The sequence below is a fragment of the Dermacentor albipictus genome, chromosome 1 (assembly GCF_038994185.2).
Source record: "Dermacentor albipictus isolate Rhodes 1998 colony chromosome 1, USDA_Dalb.pri_finalv2, whole genome shotgun sequence".
NCBI lineage: Eukaryota > Metazoa > Arthropoda > Arachnida > Ixodida > Ixodidae > Dermacentor > Dermacentor albipictus.
In genome coordinates, this window is record NC_091821.1 from 491033247 (window position 1) to 491047538 (window position 14292).

The window sequence follows — 14292 nt, forward strand, 5'->3', positions numbered from 1 at the left end:
GAATAACTTTAGGATTTGCTTAATCCGTCTACAGAAAGGTTGGCGGCATGGGCCGTTCGCTTCGCATTTATGCTCTCCGCTGTTCTCTTTCTTTAGTAATGCATGTGAAATGTTTGATGGACACATCAAGCTGTAGATTCCAGCTACTTGATTTTGTTAGCCGAGTTTTGCCATACTTGGGGTCAGGCACGTACGCACGATTTTTTTTTCGGAGGGGGCGGGGCCTAAGCCAACGTAACTTATCTACGCAAAGGACTGGGTGGGGCGCTACTTTTACTAGTACAAATGTGGATAATGCCCACCATTCGCCACGAAGGCACGTAAGCCCGCAAAAGAGAATTGAAATAACGTGTATTTCACAGGTACGCATGTGAGCAAACAAAGAACTACATCAAACGGACTCGCGCATGAAAGATGCGCAGGAAGAAGCTTGCCAAGAACAAGTTACCGAGCGAAAGTGCGAAATAAAGATTTCTACTAGCGTTTTTTGAATTAGCTCTGGAAGAATTATAGAGAAATAAATATGTTTGCGGAACAATCACAGTTCTTTTGGATGCCTCGTTTACTGCTCTACCAAGTGCCAAAGCCGACTCATGTTGTTATTTGGGAAGTTGCGTAACGACGCGTGGTCACCAGTCCTGTAAAACCGCGGAGGGCGCAGGATGCTGTGGTTCTGTACGTACTGCGCCCACCGCGGAAGGTTAGAACCCCCCCCCCCCCCCCCATTAGCACAGCAGACGAATGGCTACGTCAGGCGGCTTGATTGAAAACTGTTGAAGTGTAATTCAAAGCACACCGAATTATTCCCCACTTCCGGTGGCGTTTTCTCTACTTCCTTTCTAAATAAAAAGCTGTTTATTTATTTATTTATTCAAAATACCCCCAAAGGCCCTCATTACGAGGGTATTACATGGGGGGGGGGGTCAATCACAAGCACTGGTTGTAGTTTGTACATACTAAAAATAAGAGAGGTTAACAGAAGTAATAATACAGTGAAACATAGTTAATATACAAGATAATTAGGTCACAATTATTACAGAGAAAACATTAGTACATATTAGGAGAACATAAGGCAACTGCACTAGAAAACACCAACAAATATCGAAAAACACTGTAAAAGTCCCAAAAAAGAATAATAATACGATTAGTCGACAAGTCGTGAGCGAATTAAATGTTGAAACTTAGTCAAGTCTGGTTCCGTGGCAATGACTGATGGTAAGGCGTTCCATTCAGTTATTGTGCGTGGTAAGAACGAAGATGCATAATGGGATGACTGGCAGTTAATGCGTTTGACTTTGTATGGATGGTCACGGCGTGGAAAAATAACTGTTGGTGACTGAAAGAAATCATCGTGAAGTGATGGATGGTGATAAAGCTTATGGAAAAGTGTTAGGCGAGAAATTTTACGGCGAAGTGCTAAGTTGTTCAAGTCGGCTTTATTCTTTAACGCGGTGACGCTGGTGTAACGTGAATAATCTGAAAATATAAATCGCGCAGCACGGTTTTGCAAGGCTTCGATGTTACTTATGATATACGTTTGTTCGGAATCCCAGATGGCAGACGCGCATTCTAGTTTAGGACGGATTAATGTTGTGTATGCTAGTTTTTTAACATGCATTGGGGCTTCTTTTAAGTTATGTTTAATAAGTCCGAGAGTACGATTTGAAGAGGCAAGGGTAAGGTTAATATGATTATTCCGTGATAAGTTTGATTGAAGATTGATGCCAAGGTACTTGTAAGTAGTTGCGAGTTCCACAGGGTTGTTATCAAGGGAGTAGGTGGTTAGAATTCGTGGCCTATTGGTGAAAGACATGAGTTTAGTTTTGGAAATATTTAATGGCATTAACCAATTAGAACACCATGCACTTATTGCGTCCAGGTCAGTTTGTAGTAAGTGGCTATCGGTGTTACTTGTTACACATCGGTAAACTACACAATCGTCTGCAAATAGTCTGATTTTAGATGAAACGCAACTGGGTAAGTCATTAATATAAATTAGAAGGAGTAAAGGACCAAGTACGATGCATAAATATTTTCACAAACAACTTTCGCTTTTCCTCCCTCTTCGGCGGCTGCTTTGGCTCTCTCTCTTAACAAATCGCTTAATTTTTCATCTACTTGCGCCTCTTGTTTCTAGTTGCCAATTGTGCCCGAAAAGTTCTGTACAATTAGGGAAAAAAATTAAATTATAGAGTTTCGCATCCCAAAACCACTTTCTGATTATGAGGTACGCTGTAGTGGACAACTACGGAAATTTCGACCACCTGGGGTTCTTTAACGTGCACCTAAATCTAAGTACAGGGGTGTTTTCGCCCTCATCGAAATGCGGCCGCCGTGGCCGAGATTCGATCCCACGACTCCGTGCTCAGAAGCCCAACACCCTAGCCACTGAGAAACTACGGCGGGTACAATTAGGGAAAAGACAGACGAGCTAACGGGTGACAGTCATATTGCTTATGGGTTTAAAGGGACACTAAAAGTTACTATGAAGTCAAGTTAAAGTATAAGGCGTCAATATAATCGCGACCAGAGCTTCAGTAACCGAGAATTTGAGGTAAATGCATGACACGATTTGAGACCCCCCCGCGACATTCCGGTACTAGCCCGATGACGAAGGCACTCCTCCTCATAATTTATGCCACTAGTACTCAACTACTCGTATTAAAAAGAACATTTCATTATGTTATAAGGCGGAAGAAAACACTACTTGTCTGCTTCTGTTCGATTCTAAGAAAAAAATAACATTTTGACGTTGCCCTTCAGTAGTATGGGTGGTCGAAAGGTTTCGTTTTCGCTTGACTCTGTGCGCTCGACTCTGCGCCGGGCGCGCTTTGGAGTTTCAGTTGCTTCGTTATCGCGTCGTGCTGCACTGGTTTTGCTGGCTCGCGAAACTTGCATATGGAACAAGGAGCGAGAATGCCACGCCCACGACCATGTGATGTCGTGGGTTGCGCGAATGGTCCGTGGAACATGGTCAAGGGCAGTTAAAGCGGCGAATCGAATGTTACTTATCACTGTGTGCCAACGAGTGAACCTCTCCGTTCGACGTGGTTAAGTGCCGTACCTATGCCACAGCGCGATAGCAAACAGCATAGTGTGCTCGCTGCATTTTCGTCGAGAGGATTACGAGTTCAATGCCGACTTACTGAAGTCGTGTGGGGTGCCTTTCAAAGCAATACTTTCCCGTAGCGCTGTTCCGTCGGTCTTGCCTGCATTCTCCGAAGCGCAAGAACAACTGCAGGTCGAAGTGAGTGCGGTATTTGGTTTTCGCGAAGGAAAATCTACAAATCTGCGAATATGTGCCCCCACGACATATAACTGCCGTCGTAGTAGTATGCAACGACGCCGGCAGCGCGGCCCCTCAGCAGCAGGTAACGTTCATCAGTGCTGAAATCTCTGAAGTCGAGCCCAGCATCGCGAGCTGATGTGTCGTTGTCAGGGTCGTCCATTGCGACGAGCGTCAAAGTTGGCGTCATAAAATAAAGAACTACCTTTTCGTCGCGCGCTTTCCCTTTCGCTAGCCACCACAGTTCCACTTTCGCGCTGCTGTCGGCTCTGTCTTGGCTCTGTTTCTGGCCGCGCATTTGCGTTTTGCGCAGAAAAGCCGTAGCGCCCTTTGCGAGCGCCGTTTTGCTAACGGCGCAACGTCACTATGAGACCATGACGACACCACTCCTCGATCGGAGGGCGGACGATTTGATCAGTGCTAGAGGTACGTGGACGCTTCAGAACGCATTTTCTCTTAATGTAAGTATCTTCTTCGCGCGAAACAAACGTTTCGAGGTTTCTGGGATGGTATTTCAACAGTCCACGTTGACTTAATATTACCGTTTAGTGTCTCTTTAACGGTTATTGCAGGGTCTGATGATAGACGCTGTTTCCCATCATTTTATTTTCCACCTCATCGAACCAATATCGCGGGTATATGGTTCCGAGAACCTGTCAGCGTAGCCGCGAGCCGTCACTCGAGGAAATAATCAAGCAAACGGAAAAGTTAAACGCAACTGGCGTTTTCTCCGGCCACAACTCGTTCCACGAGCATACAGGGCAGCTGACTATATGAACCGAATCCCTTTTCTGGCCTCTGGATCAGTCTCAACAAAGAAGGTTGAACTAAGGAAACAATTGCTATGCGCGTGATCATCGAATAGATGGTGACATAAAAATTGTGTTGAGCATTGTAAATAAAATAAAATATTCGAATTAAAACAATAAACTACGCCATTTCTGCTGCAATAGATGGAGACATCTGAACTCATCTTGACTTAATCGTACGGGCACCGAATCGATCAGAAACTGGCGCCCACACCCCATGAGATGCCGATAACCACTGCCATCCAAAAGGAGTGAAAAAATTGGCAAGCATTCCAATCTGTGAAGATGAAATGGCAGCGAAAGCTAACAAGAGTAAAAGCTCTCAAACGAAAAGCAAAGTGCTTCACCTCCGCTGTGGGTCGGCCTGAAGATAGTGAAACACTGGGCCGACCCCTGGCGGGGGTGAATCGGGCATTAGAGAGTTTTGGTTTAGAGGACGCAAGGCGTCGGGGTCCCATGGCTTAGGTGCGTACGCTGCTTGTGTGCGCAAAAGCAAAACGCATGTTAGCGGCCACAAACGCAAGCCGCAGTGAGGTCGGATGCGCTCGCCGCGCCATCAACATCTGATCTTTGCTGCGTTATTATTTCTTTAAAATATGAAACGATGCGTATGAAGTAAAGCACATAAAGCTATTCTTATTAAAAGCAGCTAATAGAGAGGTTTAGCGTGTCCGGTATTCAGTTAAACGCAGGTGGACGGGGCGTTGGGCGGAGCCGTAAACGGGAGCGTCCTGCATGGTGCAGCCGCCCGGTGGCGCAAATCTCAAACATACAAGAACAGCTAATATTTCTATAACTAAGTCTACTCTACTTTGCTGCGGGTGTAAATTGTTGGCAGAAATACGATTACGCCAGCACGATTACGCCTGCGTTTACCCGAGTACCAGACACGCTATGCCTCTCTTTTATCATAAAAACGACGCCTCTCGACACTTGGCGAAATATTTACAAGATTATCTACCCGCTAGCTACTCGTAAGTTCTCATACACCGCGAGAGTCAGGTGTGTAACGTGACCGCTTAGGGGCAGCGATGTTTTCAGCCACCCCAAGGACGCAAGCAGACGCAGCGGTCTGCGCATGCGCAGTACCGTCGCCCCTAGTTCTTGCGTACGCAAGCCGCTTCCGTCCCCTAAACTAAAGCTCTATTAAGAACTCCCCATACGTAGGTTGAGAAAACTAAAGTAATGTTTAACAGTCTCGGAAGACAACAGTAGTTTACGATAGGTAGCGAGGCACTGGAAGTGGTAAGGGAATACATCTACTTAGGGCAGGTAGTGACCGCGGATCCGGATCATGAGAGCGAAATAATCACAAGAATAAGAATAGGCTGGGGTGCGTTTGGCAGGCATTCTCAGATCATGAACAGCAGGTTGCCATTATCCCTCAAGAGAAAAATGCATAACAGATGTGTCTTACCGGTACTCACGTGCGGGGCAGAAACCTGGAGGCTTACGAAAAGGGTGCTACTTAAATTGAGGACGACGGAACGAGCTATGGAAAGAAGAATTATGGGTGTAGCGTTAAGGGCAAGAAAATTACAGATTGGGTGATGGAACAAACGCGAGTTGACATCTTAGTTGAAATTAACGAAAAGAATGGGGGCCTGGGCAGGACATATAATGAGGAGGGAAGATAACCGATGGTCATTAAGGGTTACGGACTGGATTCCAAGGGCAGGGAAGCGTAGCAGGGGGTGGCAGAAAGTTAGGTGGGTGGATGAGATTAAAAAGTTTGCAGGGACGATATGGCCAGAATTAGTACATAACCGGGGTAGTTGAATGGAGAAGTATGGGAGAGGCCTTTGCCCTGCAGTGGGCGTAACCAGACTGATGATGATTATGATTATGATACGTAGGCCGATCCCAAAGGTCAATACCGGGCCCACCCGCGCCGGAGGTTAAGCAGGCGTTAAGCGCTACCCACACGTGGGTCCATAGCGAAGGTAGTGCAAAGCGGGGCCGACCCGCGGTGGAGGCGAAGCAGGCATTAAGACGTACGTGGGCCGATGCCGAAGATATTGCAATTCCGGGACCACCCGAGGCAAAGGTGAAGCAGTCGTTAAGCACTCCCCATACGTGGGCCCATCCCCAAGATTCAGAAGGGCGCGTTATAGGTTTCCGAGTCCACAGGTTTATGTGCCATTGTTCTTGGACCTTTTCTTGCGCTATCACCAGGATTGGCCCACATGACGATTTTTTCCGTTAATGGACGCTGAGAAAACTACAGAAGTTAGTCGTATACTGCTTTCGCTGTACTGGCAGCAAAATGTTGACCGCCGAGTAGGTTGATTTGTCAGCGCTTTACGAATCTGTGTGAGGAGTGGTGGCGTGGGAGGAATGGAGCGGGGGAGGGGATATGCCGCTTAATTTCAGGGGGTGGCGGCCGAGCCCGCCCGGGACCCCCTCTGGGTAGGTGCCTGCTTGCGGTCTCTTCAAAAGCAGTAGTGCCGAAGTGGCCCTGCTGTGAGGCAAACGTGTAGTTTTCAGCCATGCGATCCAAACTAATACATTTGGAGTTGACACCTTAAAAATATGCACGTCTGAGCATCAGTGATACGCAAAGCTTGCTTTGATGTTTACGGAAATGTGAACGCAGAAGCTTTAAAATGTGTTCACACAGTCTTATGCAAATGCAGTGCAACTTTACAAGCACGTAGCGATAACGAATCAATGAAGTGAATGATTTATGTATGTGTAACGCTATCACGCAAACGTAAGATAATGACGCAAATGCTTCGGTGTAGTAGCGGCGTCCATGTAAACATGACACGAATGCATAGTAAAAATTATGCAGATACCACGCACCCTGGGAATCGATGTACGCGAAGCTTCCTGTGCTGTTTGCGTTTATCGACGATATTTGGATGTAATGTTGACGTCCTACGACAGCCATGGTGCTATTTTAAATGTTACCTTGCGTGTACCACTTCTTTTTGTGTATGCGTGGTATACAGAACACACAGCGAGACGTGTTTGCTTCAGGCGTTGTTGTGCACCGCTGTTCGTAGCCTGCGAGAAAGTTAGCTCTGTCATTCCATCACACGGGCAAATCGCATCGTGACTGTAGTGCCGATTTGCTGGACAGCCGCTTGCGCGCTTTTGTATGGACGCTCTGTGCGGCTTTGTGCCTGCATGCACTGCGTCAATTGTCCCCATGTACAAACTTGCACAGCGTTCATTCTTCAGAAACAGCAGACAGGTGTCGTATCATACTTTGAATGAAAATTTTTACACTTTGTCTGCAAATGTTGTCATGTCAAGCTTGTGGAGCATTGTCTGATCTTGTTAAGTACTGCTGCGACAAAGTTCCGCTCGTGTTTGTAACCTGCAGCGTCTACAAATAACGCGCCCTCGTTCCTTCCGTAGTTCTTGGCCACGTTCTTTGCCGAGCTTTTTCTCCTGCCATCGTGGTGTACAGGATGCATATACTTGGGTATGGGGGTACCGTCAGTTTGCCCATTTGTTCCTTGGGTATGTCCCGTTTGTCTCCATGTTGTGTGGGGTAGCGGATCCCTTATTTACCTAGGATTTGTCTGCCCGTCGTCGTCTTGGAGAGGCGTTCGTATTGCGCTATAATCGAGAAAAGGAATGCCCGGATAGGAGCAGAAAAGGCGCCAGGAGGCAAAGGAGAAAAAAAGGCGCGAAGAGCGAGATCAGGCTCTTAAAGTGAGAGAACTGGAAATAGAGCAAAGTCAAATCAGCTCGATACGTTGAAGTCCCAGATCCGGTGGAGACAATATGCCTAAACTGAGAATACAGGACCTGATGCTACCGTACAGCATAGGCGGTGATATCGCACTTTTTCTCGTGAATTTCGAACGTACGTATGAAAAGATAGGGCTGGATGAAAGCCTTTGGTCTCAGCAACTTCTTTTTGTTGTCCCAGGAGAGGCCGCCGAAGTTCTCGCACGCTTGCCTAAAGGAGACTACGTGAACTGTGGAAAAGTTAAAGCGACGCTTCTTCGCAAATACCGCCTCTCTGTCGAGGCATTTCGACAGCGCTTTAGACAGACAAAAAGGGACAGCGAGTCGTACACTGAGTTCGCGTACGAGTTAAAGTATAACTTAAAAGAGTGGCTCAAAAGTTCACAAGTGCATGATACCCAGGAGAAGGTGCTTGAATGCATAGCACTGGAGCAGTTTTACCGAGTTCTTCCAGAAGTTAGACTTTGGCTGCAGGACAGGCTCCCAGAGGTAGGTCTAGAGAAGGCCGAAACGCGCCGAAACTTCCACGAAAAACCTATCCAGGAAGATAGGGTACAAAAAAATTACTATTGTGTAAAGCGGCTTTCCCGTCGTCACTTAATTTGGCCGAATAAGAAATTATCTACAAGCGACGAGTCCAGCAAAGGAGTATCAACTAATGCTGAGGTGGCGAGGGAAGGGCTAGCAGAGGGGCCGCTAAAGTTAAGGCAGACGTAGAGCGCGCGTTCTAGGCCCGGAAACCAATTATCTGCTTCTGTTGCAGAAAGGAACTCCATATTTCTTCAAATTTCAAGCAGCAAATCGCGTTCGCCAGCATTAACCAGTAAGACGAAAATCTGAGGCTGCTCAAGCCATGTATGCAGGATGTGGCGGGGAACGTGAAAATGTGCTGGGTACTTCGCAATTCAGCCGTCACCATGGATGTTACTCATCCGTCCCGTGTTCCTCCCTGGGACTATACAGGGGTATGCGCCTGGATCTGACAAGTCGCAGACGAGGAGAGCGCGTGCTTTCCAGTTGCCAGGGTAACCCTCGAGGGCGTTTTTTGAAGGTTGCAAACGGAGGCAGCCGTAAGTCCGAGTTTACCCAAACACTTCCCATTTCTTTTTTCTAACAAATCGGAGCAGCTTTTAGATAAGGAGGGCCGGTCGTTCTCTACCTGTCTCGCTTGCTTGGCATTAACGCAATCGTGGTCGCGCACCGTCTCAAATAAACTTGAAAGCTCATCTTCAAACGAGGAAACTGACGAGGTAACGCTCTCACAGCGGCAGCGTAGGCCGGGGGATACGGCTGATGAAAAGCAGAAGACTGATACTTGTGACAGATCAATTACCGGATCAGTGACAGTGGGTGAGGAGCCTTTCGAGACTCGGGAAAACGGGGCGCCTAGAGCTGAAGTGGAAGGTTCACTGCTTATTCCCGCATCCTTTTACTGGGAGCAGCTTAGCAGGGTTGACCGAGAGGCGCTTATCGCCGCACCGAAAAGGGACCTTTCGCTACATGTGCTGCAGGCTAATGTGAATGAAGGAGTGGCCTGAAAGAACATCTCGTTCTACACTACGTCAGGTCTCAAGTACCTGGAATATCAGGATTCCAAGGGTCGCACATACAACCAACTACTCGTGCCAGAAAAGTACCGATCTCAGTTTTTACATTTACCGCGTGGGAGTGCTTGGGTGGGTCACCTCGGTATCAAGAAGACAAAGGCTAGGCTAGCGCAAAACTTCTATTAGCCAGGACGTTCGAAAGAGGTTGAAACACTTGTTCGGTCATGCGAAGCATGTCAGCGAGTTGGTAAATCCAACGACAAGTGCAAGGCCCCAAAGAAATTAGTGTCCGTCATCACAGAACCATTCCGGAAGCTCCATACAAATGCTGACTGACTTATCAGAGCCCTTTAGGCTGCAGTCTATGCTTATCCGAGAGCTTATTTTAGAAGTTAAACGTTCTCATGCTACGCTTTCATGCATGCTATTGTGTCTTCAGTTATTTTAGCACATTGAAGTTGATTGATAATCACTTACAACCCACAATCGGGTGAAGGCTAGGTGATGTTAATGTCACCAATTAAAATGAGCCTTCTGATCGCTCGAGAGCCTACCGCAGCCACTCGGATTGGCGATCATGGCAAATCAAGTGTCAGAATTTTGCTCGGAGTGAGACAGGGCAAAATATAAGCTCTCTTCGATCGCCTCAGCTGCGTCTGGCCTACTCGAATGACTTAGGAATTGCTTTGCAATGCATTCTTTCGCTGTTTATTCTCTTTGAATGTGTCTTCTCTGAGAGCACTATTTGTAGAGGTCTGCATCCCGGGCGTTTTATCGGGTGCGTGTTTCGTGTTTAGTGCAATAACCGTAATGGTGATATTGAGAGCCCAGAGTGTGTTAGAGCGTTCACTTTCATGGAGTTTGGTGTGGCGTTGTGGAGAGCATTGGGAGGGTGGTCACTTTCGCTGAAATGGTTCGCGTTGATTTTCGGTCAGTCCGTCAGCTTTCTAAAATCAAAGCAAAAGAAAGACCAGCGGATGAAAGGGCGGCAAAGCCATTTCCTTGACCCCATCCAGGATGTCACTCAATAAGCACATCGCATACGTCAAGCCGCATCGAACAGCTCGACTTCTGGATCTATTATCTGGCGGCGGGGGTGCTGTTGTGCCATACTACGTGCCTACCATCGAGGCGACCGAAGCTCCATCTTCTACGCGAGGAATCAAGAATTCGGCATGGGGGGGGGGGGGGGGAGGCACTTCAAACAAGAAGCACCCAGCATTGTCCGCGAAAAATCAAAAATTCGACACGGGTGAGGTCAGCACCCGCCCCGCCTGGCTCCTGCCGACGAGGAGTCACCAAAGGGACTTAAGCGAGGACCGGCCCATTGTGAAGACGGATAGTCACCTCCAGTTGCCCATTCGGTCTGATGCGATCTTACAGCTACATGTATGTACTCATCCCCTATCTGTAAATATTGTATAAAGTTTTTCGCTTCTTCTTCGTCTGCGAAAAGAGTCCGTCTCTCGTCCTCCACCCCGAAGTCACCACAGCGTACAGAAAACTGGAAAGTGGCGACCGCAAACCAAGGCATAAAGCAACAACGTCTATTCGGTGGCAGTATGACACGCAACCTTGCAATCAGCTTTTTTTTAAAGTGAGTATCGGTATTATTTTTGATGTTGAGTAGAAATAGTTGCGATTGTAACGCGCATGTTAATTTGAAAGCACTTTTTATTTAAAAAAAGCACGCGAGTTAGAATCGTGCACGCACGGTACAATGCCCACCCCTGCCCCGGTGCCATGCGTTCTACGGTATGCGGCACACTTCTGCCCTTGCGCACGCGAGATTGGGCCGCCATTGTCGGCTCACCATCGCACGCTTTCACTCGCAAACAGAGCGTACGGCGCGCAAATACGATGTTATGCCAGTACGTCTGTATCGCAATCAATACCTGCAGCAACTGTCAGAGCAGGTGAACCCGGTGGCATCTTTACAAATGCTAGTAGGTACACCGGGCCTGACGTTTCTCGCGGCGCTCAAGGTTTCTGCGCAGGCGTGAGTAAGAGCGGGTGCAAGAGAGAAAATCTGGGGGCCTTTGCTCCTTGAATATGTGACTCTGACTAGGCACAACGCTGGAGGTTTTTTAGCGCGTGTTGTATGCGTTTGTCCGCTGGACATGCTGGCATTGCAGCGTGCAGTCGAGTTTGTGCACGCTGCGCTGGTGGCTCCCCGCGTGGTGTGGCCACGGACGCTCGGCTCAGTGATCGGTCGGTCTGAAGGGGGAAGGTTCTGACTGGTGTTGTATACCTCGCGGGTCGCTTTTTTCATCGAAACGATAGATTGCATTTTTTACATAATATGTAAAATTGTAATTGAAAAATGTAATTTGTATAATATGGCCGAAATAAAATACTACTACTACTACTACTACTACTACTACTACTACTACTACTACTACTACTACTACTACTACTACTACTACTACTATACTTCAACCCTACAACCACTGCTCCAGGAGATAACATGTCCCCGACAAACGGAGGCCTCAGGAGAGCACCTGAAGTTATATGAAACAGGCGGCGCAGGATCTTTCCCATCCACTTCTATCGCGTTAGAAGTGGGTGAGAAAGAGCGTAGTGTCATTGCACCAACAGCGCCTTAGAAGCACCGCTAGCGTCTCGGAAACGCAGCCGGCGCTTTGTCAAAACACATACAAGAACGCGCGCTCTGGAATTAAAGAGCATTCCGTCGTTGGCTCCAGTGTGCGCCTGCCTTGCTGTATATATATATATATATATATATACACACACACCCGTGTGTGTGTGTGTGTGAAGATTCAGCCCACAGACTGAAATCTTTGGGAAGTAATGGCTTAAACCAACCTCAATGCGCACAATGGCGGTGTTTACAATGGCATGCTACGCAACGTATAACCTTATGAAATGTTTATCCAGCCAGAAAATCTCAGCGTTAATGTCATGGAAATTTTCTATTGATGTACTGCGTCGTTCACGCACTATGCCAAAATGCAAGCTCCAAGTTAGGCGGATGCACAGTGTGAGACGTATACGCAGCAATATCACTAGACGGAATGCAATACAAGATGATTTTATGGCGAAGAAAGTGATGACAGGTGCACGAACGGAAAAGTAGGACACGCATCAAGCAACATATTGGGATTCTCTGCCTATTGCGTCAGAGTGGTACATACACATTCGGGAGGATTTGCCAAGAATAGGCACTACCATCACTGGCACATAAGCAATGTCTGAATGAAAAGAACGAGGTAATTAAGGAAATCGTGAAATATGAATCACCATTCGGTTAACAGCTCGGTGTGGTTTAGAGATATTTGGAAACCGACGTTATATGTTCATCTTGCTCATGTATGGTAGGGGTCATAGTGGGACATTCCCATTCTCGAGGACTGGCCAAGAACGCGCAAACACAGCGTGGCTCATAGCGAGAGGCTAAGTCAGAGAAACTGAAGTAAATCTTCATCAGCAGCAGCATATTTTCCTATGTCCACTGCAGGATGAAGCCTCTTCCAGGAATCTACAATTACAATTAAATGAGAGTCCGTTAAATGTAATCCACTTTCTACTAACTGATAACCATGATTGAATAACGACATCATGATTAAAATTGAATGACAAACAAACAATCACGTCGATGGAACAACGAATGCGTATGATGACGAGTGCTTGATGATGAGGGCATGAGGAGAATTGGGTGGCGAAGGTTCAATGACTACGATAGAACGACCCAGGCGGCATCATAATGAAGAGTTAATGTCATCACTGGGTCAGCGTAACAGGACAGACAGACAGACAGACAGACAGACAGACAGACAGACAGACAGACAGACAGACAGACAGACAGACAGACAGACAGACAGATAGATAGATAGATAGATAGATAGATAGATAGATAGATAGATAGATAGATAGATAGATAGATAGATAGATAGATAGATAGATAGATAGATAGATAGATAGATAGATAGATAGATAGATAGATAGATAGATAGATAGATAGATAGATAGATAGATAGATAGATAGATAGATAGATAGATAGATAGATAGATAGATAGATAGATAGATAGTGCCTTAGGTAGGCAAACAACGCTAACTGCATTAAAAAAATCACCCACACCGACAACACCACCAACGTACCACATCACTGCCATGCTGTATATTTTACGTGGCGCAAACACTAAGATCGCTATTAGATAATATATAGACTTCTGTAGATATTTCGCCCTCTTTGCTTGGTTGATGTTGAAAGAAATATGGTCCTTTGACTCCTGGATACGTTTAAGGAAGCACAATGCGATTTTCCGTACCCCTCCCCTTTTCTGGTACGTCTGAAACGGCTTCGAATACTCCAGTAGGACCGGACGAAATTAATATATTTTGGTGTTTATGGGGATGTTATGGGAAAAATAGAATTAACAAATTACGTACTGCGCGAAGGGAAATCCTAAGTTATGGTTCTTTTTTGACTGGCAGAACTGTAAGTTTGCCAGCTTGGGTTTGGAAGCGGAGCACAGGGAAAGGATTTATTTTTCTGGTGCTACGAGATGGGAGAGAGGGAGCTGAGTAGCCTAAGTATATTCAAGAAAAATAAACGAAAAACAAATGCTTGCAAGAGAACGCAAACCCATGCTATAAGAAGCAACACCGAATGCCGCAGCTACTGGTTTTGATGATCGAAACTTCGCAGTTGCACAACCAATCTTATTATAGGATGCAGCGAATGATAACAGTCTTAGAAAGTACGGGTACCTCATTTTAAGCAAAATGCGGTGTTGCAAAGGTCAGGCGCTGAGAAACATCTTGCAGATTTAGTTTCTCGAGCTCGAAGTGGATTGTGTAGTAATCATGACATAGGGGATACGGCGAAGGATTCGAGTCATGCCCCACGAATGTCGACATGTTCAACGACACTATCCTCTACCCGCAAACACGCTATTCCATTCTGTGACAAACACCCGTTAC